The sequence below is a fragment of the Notolepis coatsorum genome (assembly GCF_963971535.1).
Source record: "Notolepis coatsorum genome assembly, chromosome: 6".
Taxonomy (NCBI): Eukaryota; Metazoa; Chordata; class Actinopteri; order Aulopiformes; family Paralepididae; genus Notolepis; species Notolepis coatsorum.
The window spans coordinates 60,247,247-60,256,643 of NC_140170.1; positions in this window are offsets into that span (position 1 = coordinate 60,247,247).

A 9,397-nucleotide genomic window follows, 5' to 3' on the forward strand; every position below is an offset into this window, starting at 1 on the left:
GGGGTTGGGTGGCAGGCGGGTTTGGACATTTACCGGGGGCCAGTTTCGAATTGCAGCCTCCCCCGTAGGTGCTCTTTGAGAGCCGTTTTGAAGGTGGGTAGGGATTCACATTATTTTACGGCTGTGGGTAGGGTGTTTGTGCATCGTCTATTCTATTTGATGTGGAATATTTCAAGGGTTGGCCATACTAGTATGTAATGGAATTACAGTATTCTTAGTTGTAGATGGTGGTATTACTCAAATGACAGTATAATATTAGTCAATTATCTGTTTAACATAATTGACTTCCATAGATTTGAGGTAAAGAAATCCTAAATAAATGAATGTCACTAAAACTGGAGTAATTCAGGCTTATGTTACTAGATGTAGCAACCCCCCCCCCACAGACAGACAGACATGACAGTAGCCTATAAGTACAGATGGATCATGGGAGAGGAAGGTTGAACTCTGAAGGAAGTAAAGGAAACAGATGTGAGAGGAAATAATGCTACTTACATACTTACTTTGTTACATGCATACACTTACATACTTACTTGTAAATGAAAGATGGCACAATTTACAGTGACCCCTACTGACTTCCTCGTGATTTCAATGCTGCTTCTCAGCCAGGCGGTGGCAGTATAGTGATGGAAGACTGGACATTCATACCTCCATAGAACAGATCAGTAGAACAGAAAGTATCATAGAATGTTCATTGTTTGCAGTGGGACTTTTGGCATCCATTTGACTTGGGCCAGTTCTGAACTATTATAATGGGTGTCTAGGGCAGAAATAGCAAATGTTTGCTCTAAAAACAATATTCTTATTATGTTATTGTTTTTATTCAACTCATTCGGCGCCAGCTATTAGTCGGGGCCCGCTGTAGCTAGGCCTCGCTTTAAACGATAGGACTGCGTCACCTTGTTTGTAGAGCTATAACTATATTCTATATTATAGCTATGGATACAATACTATGGCCCATTTGACATCACCTATTTATCGTTCAATATGTGAAAAATAATGCATTTTTCCATCCATACGTTCCCGTGTTATACCGTGGTGAATATAAGTATGGTTTTAGAGCGGTCTAGGGTAATTCATGAAATGCTGAGTTATAGCCCTATACGGCAATTGAATTCCACTATATACTTTGCCGTTTCTTGCCTGTACATGCTATTATTCTGAAATCAAATCTATATCATAGGTATTATCTTCCATCATGAATGCATAAAAGGGGGGGGGGGGGGTCGTTTCTGATTATTTGATTGTCAGTAACGGCATTCGTATTGAACACTAAAAACGCTTATCAGCCCGATCGGTATAAAAACATTGCAGGATCAAGCTAAAATTGACGTCAGATCGTTCTTACCTGTGATCGGGAGTATTACAAAAATAATATTCCAATTGTTTGATCGCCATCTGGTACATCCAATGTTCATTTGGTCCACAGCATAATCCACAACATATGGATCGGGGCAGGGGCGGACTGGGACACAAATTCAGCCCGGGACATTCAGACGCACCAGCCCACGCACCGGCCCCCGAAACTGGCCCACACAACGGCTGTTATGAAACACTTGTCCAGTATTAAACAACCCAAGGCTGTGGCTAAGGAGTCAACATCAGGGAGACCAAATCTACACCCCGCCCCTAGATGTGCACAGTGCACACACACACACACATTATATACCATTACTTCCTGTCGGGTACGTTTTCTTTTTTTTACTAACTCATTAGCCTAGGGATTAACGATACATGAAGTATTAACTACACCATAATACTATTGAGGTTTTGATCCATAGAAAGGTCTGCTACACAATTTCAGTTAGATTAGATTTATTGTCCTTTTAACTTTGCACTCAGTCATGACATTAGTTGCTTGCCGTTTAATCAACATCGAAAGACCCCCCACTTCCTCCCAGACACCCATTACAAGAGCCTGTTCGCTTTCCAGGTCTCTCTCTCTCTCTCTCTCTCTGTGTCTCTCTCTGCGTGTCTCTCTCTCTGTGTGTGTGTCTCTCCCTCTCTGTCTCTCTCGCTCTCTCGTGTGTCTCTCTCTCTCTGTGTGTGTGTGTCTCTTTCTCTCTGTGTCTCTCTCTTTGTGCATGTGTGTCTCTTTGTGCATGTGTGTCTCTCTCTCTCTATGTGTGTCTCTCTCTCTGTCTCTCTCTGTGTCTCTCTGTGTGTGTGTGTCCCTCTCTCTGTGTGTCTCTCTCATGTGTGTGTCTCTCTCTCTGTGTGTGTCTCTCTCTCTGTGTGTGTGTATGTCTCTCTCTCTGTGTATCTCTCTCTGTGTATCTCTGTGTGTGTGTCTCTGTGTGTGTGTGTGTGTGTCTCTCTCTCTCCGTCTCTGTGTGTCTCTCTCTCATGCTCTCTCTCTCTCTCTGTCTGTCTGTCACTCTGTCTCTCCCCCAATTAAACTGTCCTACTCTACATCACCAGCATGTTTTGCAGCAAGTCACTTGTTCCTTCCTCTACTAAACAGGTCTGTAATTTTCAAATATTGTTCTGCGTCTTTTACTAGGAATTTTTGTTTTTTTAATTCTAGCTTTTTAAGCTCAACCATTTCTTTTTTTTACAGGGGCCAATTTCGAATTGCATATCATTCTTGAGTTAGTAAAATGCCATCCAAATTATGAAAAAGCTTTCTTGATGGAGAAACAGTGTATCAAAAATCTGAAAGGAAAGAAAGATAGCCTACTGTTTGAAATGCTCACAGTTGTTAGATTACTGCTTCCCTCTGCTGATCAGCTCTTCCACCTTAGAGCTATATCTCCAGGCAGCCTCACGTTGTTCACTAAGCACAACATTTGACGACACAGAACCGAATCTTCATTCAAACAGCAATGGCAGGCAACTCGCACAGTAGAAGCCATCGTCCGTGTTATCTGATTGAGAGTATTCCTTCATTAAAAGGACAACAAAAACCTTCTCTGAAGGCTTATATTGTCAGAATAGGCGACGGTGTCAGAGAATTAGGCTACGCTACGGTATGCTCCAAATGGCATTGAGTTTCTCTCGTTCTATGTCACGGATAGGCTAGGGGACACAAATTCAGCCTGAGACGTTCAGAGTCGCTCCGGCCCGCACGCACACAAGGTATTGTCACCTATGTGTGTTGTTGCGCTCTGGGTAGTGTATTTGTAGTAGAGCGCTGTGTAGGCTACATCATCTGGACGGACAGTCGACTGTTTCTGTGCGAGCGAGCATGCGTACTATGGAATTTAATCCTGCCGGCACCACTGCCGACCCACACACCGGCCCACACACTGGCCCACACACTGGCCCACACACTGGCCCACACACCGGCCCACACACTGGCCCACATTAGTGGCCCACACACTGGCCCACACACCGGCCCACATTAGTGGCCCACACACCGACTCACACTGGCCCACACCGGCTCGCCGTACAGACCATGTAGCCTGGGAGATGAAATCACTGCAAGAGCTAGTAGGCTATTTTTAAGCATCTTTCTGTGGCAATTTTCATTTTTACATCTAATGTTTTCAGCCCTACCCTACCAAAGTGGGCCGATCGGAGTGGACTAAATGGGCCAGTCGAACCCCCCCACTTTACTTCCGGCCCTTCAGGATTCGTCCCGAACGTCCCGATGGCCAGTCCGGGCCTGGATCGGGGATATTTGACGGGCTTCAATGGTACCGGGAGAACGGCTGTCCTCGACTGACAAGGAAACATGAAACCGGAGAAGTTTGGCCATTACACAGGCCAAGATACAAGGTTACAAAGGGTGCTCGATACCGCCGTCTAGCGGGATGCGGCCGGTATTGCACTTTGGCGACCTCACTCATTCCCTATGGTAACACAGAGGTCCGTGGATGAATAAAAATATCGAATAAACAACCAAAACCCGAGAAATCTCTGGTCTTGGCGCCCAACGCATGGCGAGTTAACCTGGGATCAGTGGCGGCTCTACCACTAGGGGCGCTAGGGCGCCGACCCACCTGCTGGCCAGCTGCTGTTAAATCAGAGAAGAAGACAATAAAACTTTTTCGTTTTTGTGTTTTATAGCCCTATAAATAATATAAACATGTTTAAAATTAATAATATTTACTCATTTTAAGTATGTTTGTATTTCCAATGCACAATATAACGTTATTATCTAAATTAAAAAAAACATCGTTTTCCAGAGCAGGAAAACATCACGTTTTTTTTTTTTTTTTTTTTTTTTTTTTGGTCCGGGCTATACGCGACAGCGCTCTGAGTGCGCGTCACAGTTTGATCGCTGTCTCCGTCACAGCCAATCAGTGCATACGCCGTTGTGCGTTGAAATATGACTATTATGTTGGAATCCGAGCGCGATTTGAAGCGGTCTAGAAAGCAGCGTGAACTTCCGTGAGAATTTCCATAGCCGCATTTCGCGGAGACGCTCTCTGATTGGCCGACGCCAGTATTTTTTCCATGGCAGAATTTCACAGAGACGATCTCTGATTGGCCGAATCCAATTTCTAATGTTCCAATTCTAGCTTCTCGCTTGGTTCCTGGTACTAGGACTGTTGTTTGTCTTAGAGCGTGCCGTGCCGTGACTGCAAGTTCTTTCTTTAGACTGTTAAGCTTAGGCACTCTTTCAAAGTTGGTTAAGGTTAGAGTTTGTCTTAGAGCATGGCGATAGAACGCCAGGTAGTTTGCAGTCTGTTCGAGCGGAAATGGACAAAGGAATGTACTTGTTGAGTGTTGTGCTAACGTCGACGAGCTCAGCTGAGCTAACACTTGGCTAACAAGCTATATGGCGGATATCAAGCTCTCCTGCCCTGACGTTTCAACTAAACAGTGAGTCTCTCTCTCTCTCTCTCTCTCTCTCTCTCTCTCTCTCTCTCTCTCTCTCTCTAACGTTAGTACTAGTACTAGGCTGGTGCGGGCTAACTGGCTATCGTTCTGGGAGCTAACGTTAGTACTAGTACTAGGCTGGTGCGGGCTAACTGGCTATCGTTCTGGCAGCTAACGTTAGTACTAGTACTAGGCTGGTGCGGGCTAACTGGCTATCGTTCTGGGAGCTAACGTTAGTACTAGTACTAGGCTGGTGCGGGCTAACTGGCTATCGTTCTGGCAGCTAACGTTAGTACTAGTACTAGGCTGGTGCGGGCTAACTGGCTATCGTTCTGGGAGCTAACGTTTGTCTTGTTTACATCAGGGTCCCAGATTTTCGATTCATATCGATAGTTTAATAGCTAGCCTTGGCTCGTTTAACAATATGCAAAATATGTGTACAGCCCTGTACTCATACTGAAGTTATTCTTGGTATATAATAGGTCTGATTGTGTAACGAATCGATTCCACGTCGCGCTGTGTGTGAGAGAGAGAAGGAGAGAGGGAGAGATCTGCCTGTGTTTGTAGACGGGCGAGTTTTGTTTCTAACTTTTCTATTTATATATTGTGTTTCAAGTTGTGAATTAGAGTCTAGACTATACTTTATTTGACTGGTTGTGTGTTGTTGTAGTAACAGCTGAGCGACTCGTTCATAAGAGCCGATTCATTGCAGTGAGCGTGTCGAATCGCTCACGTCTTGCCATGAGTGTTGCGTGGTACTGTACTGTACTGTACAAAATATTTGGTATAGCGCCCCTAGTGGCGAAGTACCCAGCGGCCGCTACTGCCTGGGATATCTCGGGTCTGGCGCCGAATGTGTTAAGATATAGCTTACATGTATTGGAAATTGTGTGTAAAGCATTGTGCAGTGATAATTCAGTGTAGAAAATGAATATAAAAAAATGCTATTTGTTTAAGATAGAATTAAACATGAAACATGAATAGGAGACGCACACAAACACACTTGTTGGCCCACCCAGCAGCTGTGATTCCAGTGCAGGGAGAGAAGCAGGAGAGTGTTGAAGCAGACACCTCCACACTGCTCATACCTGCCACTTGTACCTGTAGACACACGCCCTCTCTGCTTTCCCTGGGACTAAGCTCTGGCTTCCTCTCTGGCTCTCAGGAATGCACTTGGAAAAAACAATCGTGTATGGATGGATCGTGCTTTGTGTGAAATTAGTACTTAGAATCAAGAGGTTTGTTTGTCACATACATACCAGGGCATACAGTGAAATGCGGGTGGGCATGCTCGCATTGATTGTGCAAAATACAATAATAAAAATAGGCATAGAAAAAATGAAATAGGTAAGACATAAGATATGCATGGTAAAAAAAAGACATGCTAAGTTCCTGAGAAACTGGTTCCTATATACACAACTATACAATTTACAATTTTAACTCTTAATGTATCTAAACTATTCTATACACTACCTCCTTCCTTCTATTTTTTAAAGTGACATTTTGTTTAAAGTGATTGTTTTGGCGGTTGCTGCATGAGTGTTTGTGTGTGTGTGTGTGTGTGTGTGGAGTTCAGTGTTCAGTGTTCCGATGGCTGAGCCGGAGTCTCTCTGTTCTTGCAGCGGGTGACCGTAGGCGGTTGCCTGACCGCAGCAGCTTGAACAGGCTGTTGTTGGGGTGGTGGGGGGGTCTTTCATAATTCTGCAGGCTCTGGATTTATTTATTTATAGTTACTTACATAATTACTTAATGCACTTGGAAAACTCAATTATGTGCATGTATGAATGAATGTATGTATGCATGTATGTATGTATGTGCGTGTGCGTTTTAACAATGACCGCATGTGTGTGTGTGTGTGCGTGTGCACATGCATGTCGGCCTTGTGTGAAATCAGTACACAGGTGGGACGGCTCAAAGGTAGACTACTGCTCCTTTCATATCTGGAGAATGAGGAAATGTTTACATTCTCATACACTGCGGCTCTGTTTACACACACGTGCACACAAGCACACACACACACATGCATGCACGCATGTACACACACATGGACTATAAATCAGTGTCTGCATTCAAAAGTTCAAGGTCTGTGTTTGACTCCCAGCTCATTAATCTGAGGTGTGTGGTATGAGAGTGAATGGGGTCGTGTTGGGAGGTAGAGTCATGTGATGCTTTCCTCTCTGCATGGATTTCACAAGTGAAACAAGAAACGTGTGAAACGTTGACGGTATTATTTACATGTGATGGTCATAGCAAGCAGTTTCACCTTTGATACTGTGAAGATTAGTGGTTGTACGCATGTGACATCTGAAGGATTCCAACACATTTAGATGAACAAATAAATATTTAATTCATTCAATCTTCATTTCAACTCGAAAATGCATTGAGGGCAAGCACACATTTCCAATGATTTTGATCATACAAACCTAATAATAAATACATGATGAATACAATAAATAAAACAATTATAGATTGTGGTGGAATGTTTGAAGTTGATGATTAATATACAGGGGTGTAAAGTACTTGAGTAATTGTACTTCGTTACAATACTTAAGTACTGTTTTTGGGGATTTGTACTTTACTTGAGTATTATTAGGTTTGTATACTTGTACTCAATTACATTTCAGAGAAAATATATACTTTTTACTCTTTACATTTAAAATGCAGACCTACGAAGTACAAATCTTGCAGGTCCAACTATTTGAATTTGTATATTTGTTTCTCTGGCCGAACTAACGTTAACGTTATTAATCCTGCGGTCGCACTTTATTTAAAAACAGCCAATCAAATCCCCATCAATGGAAGATTAACCCGCCCATACCCATGCTGATTGGTCCTTGTGCAAGACAAGAAAGCGGGGATCTTTGATTAATTAAACACCTGCCATCAGAGGAATAGACAGTCAAAGTGACAAGCTACAGAAGATGGCCACAAACGATACATACTAATGAAGACGACGAAACGGAACATTTCATTGCCCGGGAATAAAAAAAAAGTTCTCACTTTGACTTTTTAGTACCCAAGTACATTTAAAAGTAGAAACCTTTTGACTTTACTCAGTGTGTTTTTAGCCAGATACTCCGACTTTTACTTGAGTATAATTTCTGGGTACTTATTACAACCCTGTAGGCCTATATATATATAATATATATAGCACACACACACACACACACACACAGGAAACTGGAGACTGATGAGGAGGCCATCTGTGTCGGGGTTCTCTTTAGAAATCCTCGTAAACTCCCACAAACAATGGCGTAGTCGGAAGAAGTACGGCCTTCCAAGATGCAGAGGTGACATTCATTTACAAAAAGTGACAAGCGAAATAACAAAACAAAAATACACTATACCTACAATATAAAATGAGTTCCACAATAATTCACAATACTACGTTCTTGAGATTTTGTCTGTACTCTGGCATAAGAAAGATGGCGGCATGATCAGATTTGCCGAATGGAGCTTCTATCCCCTGGGCCCAGGAGTTCAAAACTTTGAATCCCTATCTGATCCGATCAGATTTTTAAATCCCATTTTTTGTGATCCAGGATCCGACAACTCGGCCAGATTTTGTCCCGGTATTTCAAAGCAATCCAGGATAGGATCACACTGATCCAGATTCAGATTTTTCAAGATTACTAGATCCTGAATATCAGTGCTTTAATCCTACCAATCTCCATCTAGTGGATATGAAAAAAAGGAAGACAAGTACCACATTGCAGAGACATCTATAATGTTTAATTATATTGTTAATTAAATACATAAAGGACATAAAATCATAATGGAATTGTAATTAAAAAAATACTCCCACTAGGGTATAACAACAAAAAAACATTCATTCAAAGGCAGCTGGATCATCCAGACGTGCTTTGAGGAGCTGAATTCTAAGTGAGATTTCAGTTTGCTGAAGGTGATGAGTGATGACTTTTTGTTGAAGATATTTTTTCTTTAATCTAAATTACATTTGTGATTGACAATCTTTGTTGTGATACTTTTATGAGCATACACATTTATGTCATCAGTATTTGGTTGAAAACAAAATAGGCCACCATTAATGTGACCAAAACATTTAAAAATAAAATTGATTTGCTAAGAATTGTGTATTATTTCAGTTAACAAACTTTGCCATCTTATTTATATTGAAACATATTTCTTAATACATTTTATAGTACATTTTGCTCTGGTAATCCACTGGAAATCCACCCCTCTGGTGGAATCAAGATAATCCAGTTTTTTGGGGATCAAATTGATCCCAATCCAGTGTAGTCTGTTTGAAATACCTGTTTAAGATTTTATCCAGATTAAAGCTTGGATTTGATTTCCTGATCTGATCGGATATCAAAGTGATCCTGATCCTGTTTTTTGGTTTTGAACTACCCACAATCCAAATCTGATCCAATCAGATAGGGATTAAAAGTGTGTAACTACTGGGCCCAGGCCATCAGGATGCTCAATGTCAATGACACTATGTAACAACCCATCATCTACATACACTGCACACACATCCACATGCACACACTCACTTTAAACAAACACCCACCTTACCACTCACTTTATTAACTTTAGACACTTTAACACACTTTATATTTATCTATTATTAAAGAGATTTGCACCACATTCAATACCTGACTTGCAC